The sequence below is a fragment of the Hyperoodon ampullatus genome (assembly GCF_949752795.1).
Source record: "Hyperoodon ampullatus genome assembly, chromosome: 3".
Lineage (NCBI taxonomy): Eukaryota > Metazoa > Chordata > Mammalia > Artiodactyla > Ziphiidae > Hyperoodon > Hyperoodon ampullatus.
In genome coordinates, this window is record NC_136916.1 from 134,712,852 (window position 1) to 134,735,535 (window position 22,684).

At 41.2% G+C, this 22,684-nt stretch overlaps 1 protein-coding gene and 1 long non-coding RNA gene across 10 annotated transcripts in view; one reads left to right on the forward strand and one right to left on the reverse strand.

The window, feature by feature from the left end:
- Window positions 1-7,181, reverse strand: part of LOC307049446 — a 41,061-nt gene extending 33,880 nt beyond the window's left edge. Inside the window, exon 1 of the long non-coding RNA XR_013810758.1 lies at window positions 7,103-7,181. This is a non-coding gene — a long non-coding RNA (uncharacterized lncRNA). The remainder of the gene's footprint in view (window positions 1-7,102) is intronic.
- Window positions 7,091-22,684, forward strand: part of KTN1 (kinectin 1) — a 120,714-nt gene continuing 105,120 nt past the window's right edge. For 5 of the 9 annotated variants that reach the window (XM_079699012.1, XM_079699013.1, XM_079699016.1 and 2 more), the window contains exon 1: window positions 7,092-7,198. The gene's annotated coding sequence lies outside the window, so the exon portion shown is untranslated. Of the gene's footprint in view, window positions 7,199-22,684 lie in introns of all 9 variants that reach the window. The other 4 variants (XM_079699009.1, XM_079699015.1, XM_079699017.1 and 1 more) reach the window with 2 other exon arrangements.

Here is a 22,684-nt window from a genome sequence, read left to right on the forward strand (position 1 = left end):
TTAATTAGAGGACAATGGCCAGCATACCCCAAAATCTAAAAGTCTGCACTATGCTTCTCCTATTGAGACTTGCCAGTGTCTTTACATTATATTCTCATTTTCAGTGTTGGATCTGCTGGCCACAAGTCTCAATTGACCATAGGGCACATGAGTCTTAGACCTGCTAGAGTTCTTTCTTGATCTGGGCCCAAAATTCATAGCCTAACAGGTTTCTCAGAAAATGAGTTAGAGTAGCAGACCCAAATGTAGTATGTGTTGCCTACAGAATCCAAAGATACCATGATGGTTAATTTTATGTGTCAACTAATTAGGCCACAGTACCCAGATATCTGGTCAAACATTATTCCAGATGTTTCTGTGAAAGAATTTTTTTTTAGATGACATGAACATTTTAATTGGCTGACTTAGGGTAAAGCAGATTATTCTCCATAATGTGGGTGAGCCTCATTCCATCAGTTGAAGGCCTTAAAAGACAAAACCTGACCTTCTAGAAGAAGATGGAATTCTGCCAGCAGACTGCCTTGGGACTTGAACTGCAACACTCTTTCTTCCCTGGGTCTCCAGCCTGCCTTGCCCACCTTCAAGATTTTGGACTTCTCAGCCTCCACAATCATGTGCATATATAAAAAACTGGTTCTATTTCTCTGAAGAATTCAGACTAATACAGATGCCTTTTCCTTAATGGTAGGGCTTGCAAAATGCAGACACTGGTCTTTGCTTGGGAATATAGATTGTAATATAAGACCAGAGAGGGACTGCAGAGTGAGACAATAGAGGGACAAGGCTGGAAACCTGAGGGACATCAACACAAAAGAGATAGAGAAGACAAATTCAAAAAGGGACTGAGGAGCTTCAACCTACGTAGAAGGAAAAGAGAGAGCAGAAGAGCCATGTTTGTGAGGTCACTGAGGTCAAGGAAAGAGAAGCCTTTCAAGAAGTCAGCAGTGGTGTCATGTGACAGAGAGGAGTTAGCAGCAGGGAAATCATTGGTGACTTCAATGAGAAGTGTTTCAGAATCCAGTTGTGGGTGCAGAAGCAGGTTACCGGAGTATAAGGCAGAGTGAATGGGTAGTGGGAATATAGTCAAGTAAGTTGCATCTTAACCCATCCAAGAATCAATCAAACACCTGGCTTTGTAGGAGATGGGGTAGATGGGGGGGCCTGGAGTTTGAATATTTTCCCCCTCATTTAAGTGGAGAGATCCCTGAATGCAGGAATGGCTGATGGAGAGGGAAAGGTTGAAGATTCAGACAGAAAGGGCATTGTTGATGGACTGCAGTCCCTGAGGAGGCTCAGAGGGCTGACATCCAGAGGTCTGTGTCATGAGAGTCAGCATCCAGAAGAATTATTCTACAGCTTTCACAGAATGATGATTTGTAATAGAGATTGCAGTCTGCTTACCTTCTCTCATAAATATAAGACTTCCAAAACAATATATGGAAGTACCAAAAGGTGGCTTTTAAAAATTGTTGACCTGGATCAAAGGAAGTTGGTAAATTGGAGATGTGGTCAGAAATAAATGGAACTAAGCCTGAGAAAGGTTAATTACAGGGTTGTCATACTACAGGGAGGAAAAACACTGGGCAAGGACTGGCTGGGAATCTAAGAGTTATCATGAGGAGCTGAATATGAACAAGCAAATAGAACCGTGTTTTTTTTTTGTTTTTTTGGCCGTGCCATGCGGCTTTCAGGATCTTAGTTCCCTGATCAGTGGATTGAACCCATGCCCCCAGCAGTGAAAGAGCATAGTCCCAACCATAGACCACCAGGGAATTCCCAGAAGTGTGGTTTAAAAAGCAGGCACCATTCTGCAGGACACACACTTTTAAATGCATGTTTTATATTTAAACACCTAACATGCTGCTGTATATGTTGCAAATATTGCTGACTTTGTTCGATTTGTTGCTACTGACCTGCCCTCACCAGGTCATACTCTTAAACATTATTTGGGCAGGAGTGGTGACAGTTATACTGAAATATCCATGTTCTCTTGCCTGATTCCTCAGGCCAAGATTCATCCCTGCAACTTGCCTGGTTAGGGAGAAGCTTGTATGGGCAGCAGTGGTGAAAGAGAGTCACTCTTTTTTCTTTTCTTTATGTGACACTGAGCAGCAGCAGTATGTTGACCACATTTTTTATTTAGGCCTCATTGAATAGCTAATACTAATCAACTGATCTAACTTACTAAACAAATAAAACTTCTCACATGAGGACTACAAGTTAATCTTCTTTTACCCTCCACATTATTTAGATCTCTTATTAGTAAAAGCGTAGTATCCACTATTCAAGAGTGCTGTGAAGATCCCTGGTTTGATCCCTGGTTGGGGGAACTAAGATCCCACATGCCACAAGGCAAGGCCAAAAAAAAAAAAAAAAAAAAAGAATCAAAGAGACTTTAAAGATTGTTTCTTCCAATTGCTAGGTGTATTTGGACAAAATGTACATATTTCAATACTGTATTATTTTGGTTAGAAGAGTTTACATGATGCTGGCTGGCAGCCAATTTAATATTGTTGATTTAATTTAGTGTTATCTATCTGCTCATTGTTTATGCTAATGACAAAAAAGATATCATAAGTAAGAGAATCCTATACATAAATGAAAACTCACATTTTGTTTGTGTACCTAAAAGTTTATACTTTGGGAGTCAACATGTTGCAGTGGCACATGCATGGGAATTGGAATCAAATAGATCTGGGTTCAGGTGCTGGTGTGTGTGTGTGTGTGTGTGTGTGGTACGCGGGCCTCTCACTGTTGTGGCCTCTCCCGTTGCGGAGCACAGGCTCCGGACGCGCAGGCTCAGCGGCCATGGCTCACGGGCCCAGCCGCTCCGCGGCATGTGGGATCTTCCTGGACCGGGGCACAAACCCGTGTCCCCCGCATCGGCAGGGGGACCCAGGTGCTGGTTTTTGAGCTCTGTGTTTTTGAGGTAGTTAGTTATTCAGTGTAAGCCTAGTCCTATGGGGTTGTGTGGACAATCGTGTGTGCTAATTACGTTAAACACCTGCACCTTGCATATGCGGAAGAAATACTGGCTCCTCCTTCCTCGTTTAATCCACCAGTTTCCAATCACTGGCAGCCTTTGAAGATAGAAGACATGAAGGTGCCTTCAATAATGTTAAATTATGCTACAAAGTAGTTTTACCTCCCTACTTATTCCTGCCCAAATTTCCCTTGAAAGTCCCCAGTGATGTCTTGGGATTGTATGGGCAAAGTGGAAACTCCCTTCTGCTTAAATAAGACTAAGATTTCTTGCAGCTGCTTAGAAGTGGAAGAAAGATGTGCTGCTTATCTATTACTGCATAACAAACCATCCAAAAATCATAAAAATTATATGGAGTCAGAAATTCAAGTAGGGCTTGGCTGAGTGGTTCTTCTGCTCTGTGTAGTACTGACTGGGATCACTTAGTCGTATTTAGCTTGTGGCATGGGTGGTCTGGGGCTCCAGAAGCCTTCATTCATATGTCTGGCACCTTGGTGGGGACAGTTGGAAGGCTGGGCCCAGCTGGTTCTCTCTTCCTCCCCATGTAGTCTCAAGGCCTCTCCACATGGTCTCTCCAGCAAGGTAGCTGGACTTCTCACATGGCAGCTTAGGGCTCTAAGATCAATGGTTCCAAGAGACAGGAAGTGAAATTGCCTGTCTCTTACAGTCTGGGCCCAGAAATTGGCACAGTGTTACTTCTGGCATATCCTATTAGTCACGTCAGTCACAGAGCCCTCCCAGAATCAAAAGGAGGGGCACAGATCCCACCTGTCCATGTAAAGAGTGGCAAATGATTTATGGTCACCTTTAGTCTGTTATGAAAGCATTTGAATGCCATATGTTTGAAGAGATTACATGTCAACAGGAACAATGCAGACCTCTCATAAGCACAGTTATGTGCCAGATATTTTGTTAGAATAGCTGATTACATCTAGATCTCCAGTTGCAGATGTTTGTATAAACTTCCCCACTCCATTATTTGGGTGGAAAAGGTGGACCTGGACTCTTCCTTTTTCTTTTAGTTCTGTGAAATGCTTCTATTATACTTTCATCTCTGCCATCCCTGAAATGGTGCAGTAGGATGTGTAATATGTTACTCATATATTACTCAAATCTCTACGGAACTCACCACTTCTGGGAAATCTTCCCTGGAAAAAACAGGAATAGCCTGCTTTCTCTCTATCTGCTAGAGAGATAGGTACTGTGTGTCTTTAAAACTTTTCCAAAATTAGAAAAAAGAGTTATTACACGCTAAAAGTCAGAAGGCAATCGCCAGTAAATTGCACTTGAGAAAGAGAGAGCTAGCAAGAAGGGAATACTCTTCAGGTAATAGTGTTACACTTTATCATTTTCAATAAAATTTAATTTCTTAGTTGTTAACCACTAGAGATACCTCAGATGTTGGGAGTGCTAATCTTTTTTAGCAAGTTAGTTGCTGCTTCAGTAACAGAGAGTAGTAAGCAGCAACCAAGGTTAATCACATCTTAGGTTACTTACATCTGTTAATTATAGTTAATGATATTATATTATACTATACTTCAAAACTTAGAGGGCAGGTCTTAATTCCTAACAGGGCTTATCATGCATAACAGTTCTAGTAAGTCTTTGTTTTTACGTGAATAAATATGAAGCTTATACTGAAGAATGAAGTATCCAGGCACTTCCCTTTCAAAGTCAAAGTTCAATCACTCAGAGAAGTTGAAATAGCTGACACATTTATGCTTTTTTTTTTTTTTTGCGGTACGCGGGCCTCTCACTGTTGTGGCCTCTCCCGTTGTGGAGCACAGGTTCCGGACGCGCAGGCTCAGCAGCCATGGCTCACGGGCCTGGCCGCTCCACGGCATGTGGGATCTTCCCAGACCGGGGCACGAACCCGTGTCCCCTGCATCGGCAGGCGGACTCTCAACCACTGCGCCACCAGGGAAGCCCCATTTATGCTTTTTTTGCTTCAAACTATGGAACACAAAAATAAGTGATCCCTGACCGTAAGAAGTGGTATATTTAGGGTAAACATGTCCCTAAGTTCCATCCACTTCTTGTCTTATGTACAAATGTACCTAAAAATTACTGTTTCTAAAATGACACTGAGGTTTTACTGAAATCATAAAAATGATAGAATTTTAAAATTCTAACCTAAAATCTGCTTTAGTACCAACCAGAGGAAATTAGATGGTTGTTTGTAGGCTAATCAAGAGTCCTTTATAGGAATGATACATTTCCCCTCTTTGTATTAAGAGACTAATGGCTACCCTCTTCAGTGAAGCTGGATCCTTTATCACAGGCTCAGGAGACAGAGGTTTAGAGATAGATTGCTTTGAGGGCACTGGAACCGCTGAGGTGCTGAGTAACCCTACTGAGAAAGAAAAAAGAGGGTGGCGCTTCTGGAGTTAAAATAAGACAGAATGCATCATTGGAGAACACAGTGGGGCTTCCCTGGTGGCGCAGTGGTTGAGAGTCCGCCTGCCGATGCAGGGGAAACGGGTTCGTGCCCCGGTCTGGGAAGATCCCACATGCCGCCGCGGAGCGGCTGGGCCCGTGAGCCATGGCCGCTGGGCCTGTGCGTCCGGAGCCTGTGCTCCGCAACGGGAGAGGCCACAACAGTGAGAGGCCCACATACCACAAAAAAAAAAAAAAAAAAAAAAGAACACAGTGGCTGAAGACTGGCAGAATTCTCAACATCTCAGGCTACCACATACTGTTCAGTTTTCATGTGTACTTTGGAGGTGCTATAGAAAGCTCTGACAAAAAATAATTAGAATACAGATGTACAGTACATTTTTAGCCAGCCCATATAAAGGTGACCCTGGTGGTGTAGGAACTGTTCTGACGTTCAATACTTAAAAATTGGTCTTGTTCCCTTTTGTCAGTATGTAGCGGGAGGTGTTAGTGATGAGTCCTAATTTTATGTCTCTATCCACCCTCTAAAAGGTTTTGAATTATTTTGAGCTCTCATAACATTTGAGGAGAGCCTGTAGGTGTTTTGTATATGTTCTGGACAATGCCTAGCATTCTGCGAGAGATCGATAAGCAGTAAGTAATAAACACATCTCGTTTGCCAGTGGACCAGGAAGATAGCTATCATTCTTTTAGCAAAGAGCAAACTAATAGGGCCTCCCTGGTGGCGCAGTGGTTGAGAGTCCGCCTGCCGATGCAGGGGATACGGGTTCGTGCCCCGGTCTGGGAGGATCCCATATGCCGCGGAGCGGCTGGGCCCGTGAGCCATGGCTGCTGAGCCTGCGCATCCGGAGCCTGTGCTCCGCAACGGGAGAGGCCACAACAGTGAGAGGCCCGCATACCACAAAAAAAAAAAAAAAAAAAAAAAAAAAAAGAGCAAACTAATAAGCAGGGATTCTGGCCAACCTTTCCTTTCCTCTGCAGCTTACAGTTATTTACCCGGGCTTAATGAATGGCCATTGGCTGGCAGACACAACAGCTTCACAATATTTGCACACAATTTATTCGGGTCCGTTTAAAATTTCTCTCTCTCTTTGGCTCCAGGGCTGCCCGAAAGAGAATTCAGAGAGAAACTCTGGAGACAGAGGAACGGATGATTTCGTTTTCTAGTGATTTCTGGGGAGGAATCTGGGAGGGCTGGGTGAAATCGAGTACCATTTGCTTAAGGTTTTTTTAAAAAAAATCCAAATATACACTAATATGTATAAAATGGATAACTAATAAGAACCTGCTGTATAAAAAAATAAATAAAATAAAATTCAAAAATTCGAAAAAGGAAAATCATAAAGAAGAGAAAAAAAAAAAATCCAGCCTCAGGGGCCAGGTTGGAGGGCCAAGCAAGACGAAACCAGCTTTGGGGGAAGGACAGAGAGAGACAGAGAGAACAGGGCTCCCGCACGAAGGGAACTCCGCTGCGCCTCGAGCCCCAGAGCTTCCACCTTCCACCTAGCTGCGGGACGTTATCTCGGGAGGAAAGCCCCGAAATCCCGAGCCCGCCGGACGCTGGGACTTACCCGAGCGCGCAGGAGAGCGCGCGGGGGCCGAGGCGGCGACGCCTGTCCCTTTAAGGGGCCGGTCTCCGGGCACTGCCGGCCCAGACGCCGGGACGTGCCGGGGCCGCCCCGCCCCAAACCGCGCGTTTCCTGCCGGGCGGCGCGACGGTACCTGAGCTACTGCGGCGGCGGCCACTCGGAGCAGGCGGCCCGGGCTGTACTGCTGGCGCCGCCGCGTCTTTCCGGTATCCTTCCCCGGCCGCGCAAGGTAAGGGAGAGCGGGCCGCGCCGGGCCCGGGCTCCGGCCGCGGGGACCGCGGAGAGGGGAGGGTTGCGCCGGCCGCGGGGTCCCAGGCAGACGGGAGGGCCGCGTCGGGCGGGGGGGGTTGCGGCCGTGGGGCCGGGACACTGCCTGCCGCCGCCCCCGCCGGGTAGGCCTCGAGCGTCGGGTCGCCGCCGCCGGGCTCCTGCTTGGGCCGGGCCACCGAGGCGGGCGGGCTACGAGCGGCCTCTCGGCCTCGCCGGGCCGCCGCGGGCCCGACCCCGGTTCCGCCGCGGCGTCTCGTCCGAGGACGTCTCCGGAGGGCGAGGTCGGCCGGAGAGGGCCCTGGGGTGACCGAGACACCTATTTTTAGTTGGGCGTGAGGGCCCCCGGGAAGGAAGGCGGATTACCGCCTCCTCGGCCGGTGGACAGAGGGAGCGCGTCCCCGGAGGCCTCCCTGGGCGGGAGCTGGGCCACGCTTACGCCATGCTGGAATTCCAGCCCTCGCCGCTCTCGGGGTACTTGGTGAAGCGGCGTTCGGCCCTTCCAGTGCCCCCTCCCGCCGCCCTGTGCTCGCCCCCGGGTCCTAGAGAGGGGCGCTTGGTCATGGGAAAGCAGCGTGAGGGCAGAGTTTGGAAAAATCTGTGGACCGCCCTCGAGACGGGGGAAGTTATCCTTCCTCTCCCTGAGGGGTGTGTCTTCCTTACTGATTCCCCCTCCCCCTTCAGTTTCCAACAATGAGATTTTTGGCGTTGGGGACCTCGGCAGAAAACCCAACCGGCAGCCTAGAAAGGTCGTACGGTAATCCGACAACTGGTGTGGCACGTGCAGCACCGCGCGTCGGTCGTGAGGCAGCATGTGTACCAGAGACCGGCATCCCCAGACGCGGGGAGCGGCATCCTAACCTCGGCCAGCTGCAGCCTGATTAGGTTCAAGAGCGGGCTGTTTAATCTTAGTTCTTCCTTGTGGGAGGAAGCAGGAATCTAAATTCATGGTTGCGCCTATTCCAGAAAAGGATTCCTTAGCAGGTATCTGAATAAGCACTGCTTAAAAAGCTGCAGTTGAAGTTAACTGTTCAAAGTTGTGCTTTTTTTTGAGACGCTTTGTGGAAGCCCTTGAGAAATTTAGACACCCGTAGCCTGCTAAAGGTAAACACCTTGGGGTGAACTAAGCACTCGGAATTGTCTTAAAGTTTGAATTCTTGGTTAATTAGGTTACACTTCTTACCTCACCTAGCAGGTGAATGGCATCACTGTCTCCAGTCTGGCTAAAGTAGTTGCTGATGAGACTGTTATGATTGTCCCAAGAATAACACTGGAGTATTCTGGAGTTGCTCTGTGTTTTGGGTAGACATACCTTGCTATAAATACTTTCATATTTAATGTGTTCTCTGATAAACAAGCCCCCGTCCCGCCCCCAACTCCCCACATCCTCTTGTTCAGGGATCTAACAAGAAATAACTGGGTTTATTGTTTGTAGATTCTAAGGAAAATTCATTAATTCACCCCTTCCCCTCCCCCCAACATTGAGTTAGAAATGTCTCTTCTAATTTTTCAGCCTTAGCAGTGTAATCAGCTCTATCAGGTGCACTTAGAGAGTGAAGTGTTCTATTTACCTTTGTAAGATTCATCTGAAACTTAAAATATAACAAAGCCTGATGAATTTTTTTCTTAAAAATATTAAACACTTTACAATTATAAAGGATATTGAGTATTATATAACCCTTTCTTGATGGCTCAGGGTCAACATTATGAAGAGCCATTAATTTATGAATTTGTTTCCAGTTTAGTTTTTTCTGTATTCTCCTTTAACATCATAGTCTCTTCTGCTTGATGCAAGTGTTTTCATCTGTCTCTCACTCCAAGCCTCCTTCCAGTTTGTAGGCTTTAACCTGCTTTTAGTGGGGAGAACATTTTAATAATTAGATGTTAAAGGGCAGTCAGTATGACTTTTATAAAGGGCCTGAGAAGTGAAGGCTTTTTGAGGCTTAACTTTAAAGGACTTGTGTTAAGATTGATACTGTTGGTAACTTATCCTGAATTTTACTTGAAATGTATGGAAGATGTATTTTTAATTGCATACTTATTATATTTTTTTATAGCAAAGAAAGTTTTAATCTAAAAGATCTCACAATACTTTGTAAAAAATTTAAGTTGTTAATAAACGTAATGGTATGGGTTTCTTAGGAATCTGACCTAATGTGTAAAAAGGAAATGAAGAGAGACTATGCTTTTCAAGAACATTCGAACGTTTGAGGATAACATCTTATAAGCTGCTTTTTCTGTGTACTGTTTATGTTTTTAGTTATTTTGAAGGTAAATCCAGAGAATACTTAGAGGCGAGAAGCAAGTAATTGTTTCTTTAGAAATGATCACTTTTATGCATAAATAAAGTTGAGTTTCATTGCTTCCTCTTTCAGTTTTTGTGAACATGACTTTGGGTGTTCTCATCTTAAAAATGTAGTTTACGTACAAAGCACAGGTTAAACATTGGTTTAGATAAGAATGTAAGCTATTTTTTTCTATAAACAGAAAATTAAACAGAAAGAGGAAAAACCTTTAGTACAATAACTAAGGAGTTTGATTTAACTTAACCTTCTGTATCTGAGCTCTAGAAAGAGAAAAATAATGACAGTTTATAACTGTTTGCATGCCAGGGTGTTGAATTGGTGTTTAAATGTTTTTTTCGGTCTTTGAGTTTGATTGCAGTGTTATTTAGGCTTTTAAAATTAATTTTTAAAATGATATACGTTTTAATTGGTTTTATCTTAAAAAGATAAAATAGGCAAAATAGTATACTTTTAGTACTAAGAATAGTTTTAGTAATGACCCCAGTAGGAAATCTAATATTCCTAGGAAATGTGTAAGAAGTGACTTCCTTTTAAAAAAGTTGTGCTTTAGTATTTCACCTATCACCTTAACTACTACAGGCTGATTAAGAACTAATAACCTCAAGTCTAGTTTCCGCAAAGTGATTTGTACACTAAGTGGAACTTAAATGAATTGTTTATACTCCCCTCCTTCCAGGACATTGCTTTTTGGGTTTCTCTTCTCACTAATTGCTCTGCTCATTCTGTATTTATGATTCGTTCTCATTCTTGAAGTGCTCAATCCTTGGTTCACTTTTCTTTTTATACTCCTCTGGTGATCTCATCCAGTGTCATGGCTTTAAATACCTATATGCTGATGGCTTCCATTTTTATATCTTCAGCCCAGACTTACCTACTGTATTCTGTACAACCTGTTCTGAATTGCTGTTTGGATGTGAAGTAGTAAACTCAAACTAAAATTCCATGTTCCTTTTTAAACCTGCCGTAGGTGCAGGCTAATCCATCTTATTAGATGGCAGCTCTATCCAATATTCAGGTGAAAAGAAAAATGGAGTCATCCCTGACTTATCTCATTCATACTTGGCATTCGTGGCTCAATCTTACCTTGAAAATATATCCAGAATCAAATCACTTCTTACCACCTCCATTGCTCATTAGGCTAGTCCAAACCAATCTTCTCTCTCTTGCCTAGATTTCTGCAGTTAACCTCCTAATGGGTTTCTCTGCTTCTATCCTAGCTCTCTACAGTCTTTTTCAACAGAGCAACCAGATCATACCACTTCTTTCCTCAAAACCCTGCAGTGACTTCACATATGCAGAGTAAAATCCAAAGTACTTATGGTCTACAAGGTCTTACAGACCTCTCCCAAGTTAGCTACTACTCTGCCTCTTGCTTATTTCAGCTTTCTTAGAGCCTTTACACTGGCTGTTACCCCTCCTTCAATCATTTTTTCTGTAAGGTATCTACATGACTGATTACCTTGTCTCCTTCAAATCTTTGCTCTTGAAATGTTTTTCAGAACGATCTGCCTTCTGTTTAAAGCTGCACTTCCCTACTTATGATCTCTGTACCCTGTTCTGTTTTACATAGCAATTGTTACCTTTCAACAAGCTATATAATTCCCTTGTTGATCGTGTTTATTATCTCTTCTCTCTGCCCCAGAGGTACACCATAATGTAACCTCTATGAGGACAGGGCTTTTTGTCTCCTTTTGTTTATTGATGGATTCTAAGGGTTGAGGACAGTGCTTGGCACATAACAGGCGCTCAATAAAGGTTTATTAAAGATGTGTTCATTACAAGTGAATTAAAATCTTTATCCTGCAGTTTTTTTTACTGTGATGCATACCTCATTTTTGGACACATGTAGTTTTCAGTTTGTTCCTTTACTAGGAGCAGTCAGAGAGCAGAAGAAAAATGGCAGGGAACCTTTGGGAACCCCTTGGTGGAGGGAGTGATGTTTGAATGTGGCGGAGACCGTCTTACCTGTCCCACGTGATTAGGACCATTAGGTAATTTAAAAAGTTGGTTAAAGCAAGAACTCGAGGTATCTGTGCACTCTGTTTTAATTTTAAGCATTTACTTTTATTTGCCTCTCTTTTTATTTGGATCAATCTCTTGTCTTTGAGTAGGGGGTCTCCTGATCTTTTTTCTATACATCATTCCTTAAAAGCATTGTCTGTAATTTCTAGTATTGCTTTTTTTTAGTGTAATGAAACATTCGAACTTCAAAATCATTCTAGATTTTTCCAATCCTTATCAAGGCCTTCCAAAGGATTTAACTTATTTTTCGTAGAAATAACAGCTTTGTCTTTATTCTGTCATCTAAGCGATTTATAGAAATAAGCAAATGTATAGGTGAGTAGGTTGCTAGCCAGAAGCATTTAGCTTTCTGTAGACACTAGCCCATGTATTTTTAACCAAGGGGAGAAATGTCATTTAATCCAGTGAGAGGTCCTTTAAGATAGCTTCCATATTGAATAGTTTTCATGGGGGCCATAGGATCCTAGCTGCCTGCCATTACCAGAGGAGAATGTCATTTATCCACATTTCTTTATTTTTGTTTCTGAGTGACGTCTGCAATTAGTTATCAGAACTTATATGATTTTTAGTAATTACATTGTCTGTCAAGAGACCTGGTGTTATGCTACATTCTCACTGGAAAATGTGGGATGATCATTATTTATTCTTACACATGAGTCATTTAAGTTGCCAAGGGAGCAGTCTGGTCTGGAAGTCACTAGTTAGGAGACCTACAGGTCTTAGACCTTATTAATTCTGAGGTTTGTGTAAGTTTCTTATTGCTCCGTTCTTTAATTATATAATGTGTGGTGTAAGTGGAAAGAGTGTGGGTGCTAGGGAGTCTGAAGAACTTGGGTTTGAATTTGGCTTTGCTAGTTAATACCACTTACTGTATGTGTGGATTTACTTGCAGGAAACTCATTTGCCTTGCTTATATTATCTTAGTAGTTGCTACATAAGTGATAGCTAACAATAGAGTGCTTATTTGTTGTAAGGCTTTGTAAATACTTTATGTACAATATCATATTTATCCTCTCTGCAACCTTATGAGATAGATAGCATTTGGTGGAAATGAGGGAGGCAGGTTAAATAATTTGTCCAAAGACACAGAGCAAATAAAAGGAGGAACCTGAACTTGAACTAGATATTCTGACCCTAGAGCCCATTCTCATACATTGAGCTGTTTCATAAGAATGCTTTCTGAGGGTAGAAGACCTAAATAGACATTTCTCCACAGAAGATATACAGACTGCCAACAAACACATGAAAGAATGCTCAACATCTTTAATCATTAGAGAAATGCAAATCAAAACTACAATGAGATATCATCTCACACCAGTCAGAATGGCCATCATGAAAAAATCTAGAAACAATAAATGCTGGAGAGGGTGTGGAAAAAAAGGAATACTCTTGCACTGCTGGTGGGAATGTGAATTGGTACAACCACTATGGAGAACAGTATGGAGGTTCCTTAAAAAACTACAAATAGAACTACCATATGACCCAGCAATCCCACTACTAGGCATATACCCTGAGAAAACCATAATTCAGAAAGAGTCATGTACCAAAATGTTCATAGCAGCGCTATTTACAATAGCCCGGAGATGGAAACAACCTAAGTGTCCATCATCGGATGAATGGATAAAGAAGATATGGCACATATATTCAGTGGAATATTACTCAGCCATAAAAAGAAACGAAATTGAGCTATTTGTAATGAGGTGGATAGACCTAGAGTCTGTCATACAGAGTGAAGTAAGTCAGAAAGAGAAAGACAAGTACCGTACGCTAACACATATATATGGAATTTAAGAAGAAAAAATGTCATGAAGAACCTAGGGATAAGACAGGAATAAAGACACAGACCTACTAGAGAATGGACTTGAGGATATGGGGAGGGGGAAGGGTAAGCTGTAACAAAGCGAAAGACAGGCATGGACATATATACACTACCAAACGTAAGGTAGATAGCTAGTGGGAAGCAGCCGCATAGCACAGGGAGATCAGCTTGGTGCTTTGTGACTGCCTGGAGGGGTGGGATAGGGAGGGTGGGAGGGAGACGCAAGAGGGAGGGGATATGGGAACATATGTATATGTATAACTGATTCATTTTGTTATAAAGCAGAAACTAACATACCATTGTTAAGCAATTATACTCCAATAAAGATGTAAAAAAAATGCTTTCTGAAAAAAAGAGTAAGGCACTGTCCATGTGCAATTGTCTGATGTTAGGTATTAGAAAGCTACGTTAAAGTTATAAAGATTTCTGTCCCCTGGAGTTAGAGGATTAACTCTTAAAGCTAGTGTCTTAAATTTGAGAACTTAAAGTTTTCCAAGGAGAGAAAATAGTAAAAGCCATTTAAAACCAAATGCTATAAAGTGTTTTATAGAGAAAGCAATAGGTAGACCATGATCTTCTTAATTTACAAGAAAATTTTTCAGTCTTAATTCCTGTGTATTTGCATTATGAGTTTTATTGCCGTGTGATCTTGTAGGCATTGCTCAGTGGTTATTTCAGAAAGGCCATCCCTGATCACCAAAATGAATGTTCTCTTTATTCTTTGTCTCAGCCTTATTTTTCTTCACTGCATGATCAGTTATTACCTAACATTATAATATATGCTTGTTTATTTGTATGCTTGATATCTGTTTCACCTCTAAGGATATAAGCACTATGAGGCGGGAACTTTCTTGCTCACCACTGTGAACTATATTTCTCACACTTAGGTAGTGCTCAGTTTAATGAATGAATCAATTGCCTGATGTTTGAAAATGATTGGGACTCATTGAGCCTTCTGCTTTACTTGTCATTTTTTTTCAAATATGAATACTTTAATAGGAAATATTATATAATTATTTCAGTTCACAGTTTTCATTTTTTTGAAAAAGTACTTCATAATTTAACTATAAATTACCTACATGGCAATCATATAAGTGAGGAGCTAGATATATCATGTATTTTAAGGAACTCTCCATATCTAGCCATATTTAAATGACAGACCTGGAGTAAGAAATAATGATTAAAAAAAGCATTGTCCAAATACAAAAAGGCATGTAATACATTCCTTTAAGGCTTAAATAATGACTTAGGAAAGTCGTATCATTCCTTTCAGACACCACTGATTAAACAAATCATGAGAAAGTCAAACTAATAATGTTAAAATTTGCATGTATTCAAACAAACAAACTTCAGACTAGAATTTGAATCTTCCTGACTTGGATTACTGCTAATTTTGCCAATCGCTTTACTTGCCATTTGTGCCATCTGCCTTCTCCATTAGCATGGCTAGTTGATTTACGTGCGATGCCATGAAAAGTAAGACTTCAAGAATAGGGCTTCCCTGGTGGCGCAGTGGTTGAGAGTCCGCCTGCCGATGCAGGGGACACGGGTTCGTGCCCCAGTCCGCGAAGATCCCACATGCCGCGGAGCGGCTGGGCCCGTGAGCCATGGCCGCTGAGCCTGCACGTCCGGAGCCTGTGCTCCGCAACGGGAGAGGCCACAACAGTGAGAGGCCCGCGTACTGCAAAAAAAAAAAAAAAAAAAAAAAGAATAAGGGTTTCAGGTTTACTCTTGGGAGTGGGATGGAAAACAAAATTTAATGCACGAATTTCAGCAAAAGTACTTCTTAGTACTAGTTAATCTTGTTGATCAGCAATGTAAGTGTTCTGAGTGAAATATATACATAAATTATTTAGTGATTGCATATGTTTACATCTAGTTACCTTTGAAGTAAATTTGAACAAGCTAGGCTGTACTTTGAAAGCTCTCCAGTGTTCTGAATGCTATGTTGTTGAACATTTAAAATGTTTCTTTAATAAATTTATTTTTATTTATTTATTTTTGGCTGCGTTGGGTCTTTGTTGCTGTGCGCGGGCTTTCTCTAGTTGCGGCGAGCGGGGGCTACTCTTCATGCCGTACTTGGGCTTCTCATTGCAGTGGCTTCTTCTGTTGCGGAGCACGGGCTCTAGGCGTGTGGGCTTCATTAGTTGTGGCATACGGGCTCAGTAGTTGTGGCTCACGGGCTCTAGAGTGCAGGCTCAGTAGTTGTGGCGCATGGGCTTAGTTGCTCCGCGGCATGTGGGATCTTCCCGGACCAGGGCTTGAACCCATGTCCCCTGAGTTGGCAGGCGGATTCTTAACCACTGTGCCACCAGGGAAGTCCCTTAAATTTTTAATATCCATGCACAGGTTGAATTCATTTGTGTGCTTCTGGCCTGTACTTGATTAGTTTATTGGGAAGTCATGTTCATTTGAAATGTGTTCCATAATTATTTTACATAGTTTTCCTAACCTGGATATCTCAGGTTGGCTGAACATGATTTCTGTGAAGTGAATTTCTCAAGCTTCTCATATGATTTGGTATTTTCATTTCTGGGTATAGTTTCAGTTACTGTGGTGTATAATCCCTTTTTGTATCTTTTTTTTTTTTCTGTTTTGTTTTTGAACACTATAAATGGGATCCTTCTGTATGAGTTTATTTGCAACTTCCTTTTTCTCCTCAACTTTATTGTCCAAATATTCTTCCACCATCTTGTATATAGCTCTAATTCATTCACTTTCACTTCTACGTGGAATTTCATTGTATGTATATTTGCCACCTTGTTTATTATCTGTTGTTGGGCATTTGGGTAGTTTCCAGTTTTCTTTTGCTGTTATAAACAGTTCTGCTATGAATACCTTGTATAGGTCTCTTGGTGCACTTGCATCCCTACTGTCTCTAGTATCGTGTTTTTAAAAACTTTGTTACTACTTACAATAAGAAATAAATTTTACGTTATGAGACTCAATACATTATCAGATGTATACATATGTAACAAAGTTTCTTGGGGAAAAGAACCCCATGTGATACTAGTTTGTTTCATTAAGAATAGGAATGCTAATCAAGACCCACTAAGTTGATTTTTGCTACCCACTAATGTTGAGATTTGCAGTTTGAGTAAATTGTGTCGGACCTTATACCTAGATAGGAGTGGAATTGCTGAACTGTAGGAGAGGTACATTTTCAGCTTTACTGTAGGTAGTGCTGAGTTGTTTTCCAATATAATTGTACCAGTTTATTCTCCTCACTAGTGTATACATGTGATGGTTCCACATTCTGGTCTATACAGTTGACCCTTGAACAACTTGGTGGGGTTCGGGATGCTGACTACTGTGCAGTTGAAATTCTGCCTATAATTTATAGTTGGCCGTCCATATCCCCTGTTCCTCTCGATCCATGGTTTGGCATCTGCAGATTAAACTAACTGCACGTTGTATAGTATTGTAGTATTTACTATTGAAAAAAATCTGTGTATAAGACTGTCACATTTCACTCCCGTGTTGTTAAAAGGTCTACTGTACTTGATGTTGGTAAATACTAAAGTTAGACGGCTTGTTGGGTTGAATTGATATCTTGTAGTTTGTGCGTTTTTGCTTACTGAGGGGAGATGTCTTTTCAAATGTTTCTTGACCATTTTTGTTTCCTTTTCTCAGAAATGACTGTTGGGTTTGTTTTTCTTTTTGATAGGAGTTCTTTGTATGTTCTGAATACTAATTCATACTAATTCTCTGCAGATCATGTATCACAAATGTCTTTTCCCATTTTGTGGCTTGTTTCACTTTTGTATGGTTTCTTTGTTAATAAAAGTTAAACATTTTAATTTAGTTGAATTTCTCAGGATTTCCCTTTTATGGTTTGTACTTTGTGTCTTGTTTAAGAAATCCTTTCCTACCTCAAGGTTATAAAGGTGTTCTTGCATGTTGTCGTATAAAGTTCAATGTTGCCTTTCACAGTTGTTTTCCCAGGAATTGATTTTTGTTTCTTCCCTTCTATGCTGCTGTTTTCTTTTCTCCAAAGTTCCACTACTTAGCATTTCAGTTTTTTTTTTAAGGACTAAAATGTGTGAATTTAGTAGGTACTTTGAAGTAAATCTTTGAGTTAGTAGTATTATGTATTGTCCACACCTTGCTTTTAGAGTCATAGGTAAATAATTATGTTAAGAATGTTAAGGTATGGATAGTTATCTAGTAAACTTTGAAGTCTTCACTCTCCCTAACCCCCATATGACATTATAGATTTGTAAATATTTCAGGGAAGCCAGTGTTTGCATGTGGTTTTCTTAAGTTGTTATGGACATTTGTTGTGAAGTAGTCTGGTTATTTTCTTAAAGTTGCAGCTCTTTGTGCTTGGTATTTTGCAGTTTTACCGTAGTGCACTGTGACTGTGGACCATTTCTCTATATCCAACTAATACTCAGAGTATACATATAATCTGAGGAATCAGATCTTTCTTCAGTTTTGGAAAATTCTCAGCTATTTAAATATTGCTTCTGTTATTTTTACTTTTCTTCTCTTTTGGTAGACCTGTGTTGGAGTCTTTTAGTTTATTCTCTGTGTATTTTAATTGCTCTTTCAGTTTTCTTTAAAAATTTTTTCTATGCCTTATACCAGGTGAATTTGGTACAGTGCAATTTACTTTTTTCCTCTGCTGCTGCCCAGCCTAGAGTTTATTCTGTCTATTGAGTCTACATGCCAGTATTTACAATTTTCATTTCTTAGATTTGAAATTGCTTTTTCATATATACCTGCCTGTTTCAGTTCTCTGTTTTTGTTTTATAACCGTTGTGCTATTTTATGAAAAGATTCCTTTATCTCTCGGACATCTTCAAATTTAAAAATTTTTGTCAGGGCTTCCCTGGTGGTGCAGTGGCTAAGAATCCACCTGCCAATGCAGGGGACATGGGTTCGATCCCTGGTCTGGGAAGATCCCACATGCCGTGGAGCAACTAACGCCGTGCGCCACAGCTGCTGAGCCTGTGCTTTAGAGCCTGCGAGCCACAACTACTGAGCCCACGCGCCACAACTACTGAAGCCCGCGTGCCTAGAGCCTGTGCTCCACAACAAGAGAAGCCACTGCAATGAGAAGCCCGTGCACCGCAACAAGGAGTGGCCCCACTCTCTGCAACCAGAGAAAAGTCTGCGTGCAGCAACGAAGACCCAGTGCAGCCAAAAATAAAATAAAATAAATAAATAAATAAAATTTTTTTGGTCAGACTTTCATAAAACTAATACCATCTGGTGTGAATTCATGTTTTTATTGGTTTTTTTCCCCCTCATCATTAGATTTCTTCCTATGTTTTGGATTATTGGTTTATTAAGTTCATTTTAAGTGGATTTTTTTTTTTTTTTTTTTTTTTTTTTTTTTTTTTTTTTTTTTTTTTTTGTGGTATGCGGGCCTCTCACTGTTGTGGCCTCTCCCGTTGCGGAGCACAGGCTCCGGACGCGCAGGCTCAGCAGCCATGGCTCACGGGCCCAGCCGCTCCGCGGCATATGGGATCCTCCCAGACCGGGGCACGAACCCGTATCCCCTGCATCGGCAGGCGGACTCTCAACCACTGCGCCACCAGGGAGGCCCGGATTTTTTTTTTAATGCTTTTCTCAGTGATCATTCCCACCCCCACCTCCAAATTATTTATTTATTTTTTAACCGTTTCTATCTGGCTCACTCTTCCTCTAGTTGCAAGCTAGGTTTATTCTGGGACAGTTAAAAGAAAAATGCAAGGTGGAAAGAAGTGTTTCTAATATGAAATCAGGTACTGAGAAAGAGGGAGGTAAGGATGTGTGTGTGTTTGTGTACGTGTATGTGTGTGTGTGTGTGTATACATATATATATAGAGAGAGCGATAGCGCACGCTCATGTTTAGAAGAGTACTGAATGAAATCTAAAAAAAATGACAGTTTGTTATGGGGGAGAGGAGCATAGTGTAGAAGATCACTACACTATGTTCTGAATTTTCCTTTTTCTTTAGACGTGACTTTAGAGCCATGTAAATGTTTTACATAATTATTAAAAAATTTTTTTAGATCTCTAAAAATTAAAAGTAAAACAAAATAAATGAATTTTACATGTATTCACTTGGTGGACACCAGAGTGAAACTACACCAAGTGACTTTAAAAGACAATGACTTGACTGACTGATGATATTCCCCACTGGAATAGACCCTGGGAAGAGAGTGCAGGAAGGATGGCAAAGAAGGAAAACAAGTCTTGAACTATTATAATCATAATTTTGGTGGCAATGTATACATTGTATTTCAGTACTGTGTAATGTGTGTATTGTGGGCTAATTGAAATGAGTGAATATATTGGTTTTGTTGAAAACTGAAACTTTTAGCATTATTTAAAGATTTTTTTTTTTAATACTTCTGATGTGGAGCATTTTTTAAAGGCTTTATTGAATTTGTTACAATATTGCTTCTGTTTTATGTTTTGGTTTTTTGGCCACAAGGCATGTGGGATCTCAGCTCCCCGACTAAGGATCAAACCCGCACCCCCTGCATTAGAAGGTGAAGGCTTAATCACTGGACTGCCAGGGAAATCCCAGTTTTTTTTTTTGTTTTTTTTTTTTTTGCTGTATGCGGGCCTCTCACTGTTGTGGCCTCTCCCTTTGCGGAGCACAGGCTCCGGACGTGCAGGCTCAGTGGCCATTGCTCACGGGCCCAGCCACTCCGCGGCATGTAGGATCTTCCTGGACTGGGGCACGAACCTGTGTCCCCTGCATCGGCAGGTGGACTCTCAACCACTGCGCCACCAGGGAAGCCCCCAAAACCCTGTAGTACTAAATTTGAGTAGAAGCATCTGTATGCACTCATGCAGTAATTTAACTTATTAAAATGTATGCATTTTCTGGCCCTGTTGACTTAAAAGGCCTAGAAATAGTGACCAATCCAGTAGCACTCTTGATGCTCACATTGTGGTCTTTAAATACCTTTTCACAATAAAAGTAAACTAGTGCTCAGAATGGGCATTTTCCAAGTCTAAGGCAGGAAATGTAGGAGATGAGCCTGCATATATTAATTATCAGTAGTACCACAAGCTCAGAGGCTTACAATGACACACATTTGCACCACCCCCTTAACTGGGTCCTCTGCTACAGGGTTTCACAAAACTGCTATTATGGTGTTGTCCATGGCAGGGGTCTCATCTTGAGGTTCAGCTGGGGAAAGATCTGCTTCCAAGTTCATTTGGTTGTTGTCAGCATTCAGTTCCTTGGAGGGTGCCCAACTGAAAGCCTTAGTTTCTTGTTGGCTGTTGTCTGGGAGGCTGTTCTTTTGTCCTTGCCTCATGACCCTCTCCATAGGCAGCTTACAACATGGCAGCTGCTTTCTTCAAAGCCAGTAAAGGAGAAAAAGTGTCCTATTAACAGGGGTTACAGTCTTATGTAATATAATTATGTATGTGTAATCATTTAACATTCTGTCACCTTTGTCATTTTACTGATTAGAAGCAAATCACAGATCCCACTCATACTTAATGGAGGGGATTGTACAAAGGTGAGAATGCCAGGAGAGCAACTTGAGTTTCTTTCTTTTTTTTCCTAGAATGTCTTGTCAGAAAGCAATAGAGCAACTAAAAACTATGAGGGTAGTGTCAAAACAACCTAGGAGCCATCCTGATTAAGATCCCATTGGTCAAAAGGGGGACAATTTCATTATATGCAGATGCTATGATACTATATATAGAAAACCCTAAAGACTCCACATAAACACTACTAGAACTGATAAACGAATTCAGCAAGGTAGCAGGATACAAGATTAACATACAGAAATTGGTTGTGTTTCTTTACACCAACAATGAAATATCAGAAAGGGAATGTTAAAAAAACAATGATTTTAAATATCACAGCCCCCAAAATAAAATACTTAGGAATAAGCCTCACCAAGGACGTGAAAGACTTATATGCTGAGAATTGTAAAACATTAATAAAGGAAATTGAAGATGATACAAAGAAGTGGAAAGATATCCCATGCTCTTGGATTGGAAGAGTTAATATTGTTAAAATGGCCATACTACCCAAAGCAATCTACAGATTTCATGCGATCCCTATCAAATTACCCATGACCTTTTTCACAGAACTAGAACAAATAATTTTAAGATTCATATGGAACCATAAAAGACCAGAATTGCCAAAGCAATCCTGAAGAAAAAGAACAAATTGGGAGGCATAACCATCCCAGACTTCAGACAATACTACAAAGCATGGTACTGGCACAAAAACAGGCATACGGATCAATGGACAGAATAGAGAGCCCAGAAATAAACCCACACACCTACGATCAATTAATCTTCAACAAAGGAGGCAAGAGTATACAATGGGAGGGGATTCCCTGGCGGTCCAGTGGTTAGAACTCCATGCTTCCACTGTAGGGGGTGCAGGTTTGATCCCTGGTTGGGGAACTAAGATCTTGCATGTTGCGCGGAGCAGCCAAAAAAAAAAAAAAAAAAAAAAAAAAGAATATACAATGGGAAAAAGTCTCTCCAGCAAGTGGTGTTGGAAAAGTTGGACAGCTACATGTAAATCAAAGAAGTTATAATGTGCCCTCTCACCATACACAAAAATAAACCCAAAATGGCTTAAAGACTTAAACATAAGACATGATACTGTAAAACTCCTAGAAGAGAACATAGGCAAAACATTCTCTTTGCCATAAATTGTACCAATGTTTTCTTAGGTCAGTCTCCCAAAGCAATAGAAATAAAAGCCAAAATAAACATGGGACCTAATCAAACTTACAAGCTTTTGCACAGCAAAGGAAACCATAAACAAAACAAAAGACAACCTACAGAATGGGAAAAAATGTTTGCAAATGATGCTACTGACAAGGGATTAATTTCCAAAATATACAAACAGCTCATACAACTTGACAACAAAAAAACAAACAACCCAATCGAAAAATGGGCAGAAGACCTTAATAACATTTCTCCAAAGAAGAAATACAAATGGCCCATAGGCACATGAAAAGATGCTCAACATTGCTAATTATTAGAGAAATGCAAATCAAAACTACAATGAGGTACCACCTCATGCCGGTCAGAATGGCCATTAAAAAATCTACAAATAACAAATGCTGGAGAGGGTAGGGAGAAAAGGGAAGCCTCTTACATTGTTGGTGGGAATGTAAGTTGGTGCAGCCACTATGGAAAACAGAATGGAAGTTCTGCAGAGAACTAAAGAATTACCATGTGATCCAGCAGTCCCACTCCTGGGCAGATATTCAGACAAAACTGTAATTCAAAAAGATACAAGATACACGTACACCTATGTTCATAGCAGCACTATTCACAGTAGCCAAGACATGGAAACAATGTGAATGTCTATCG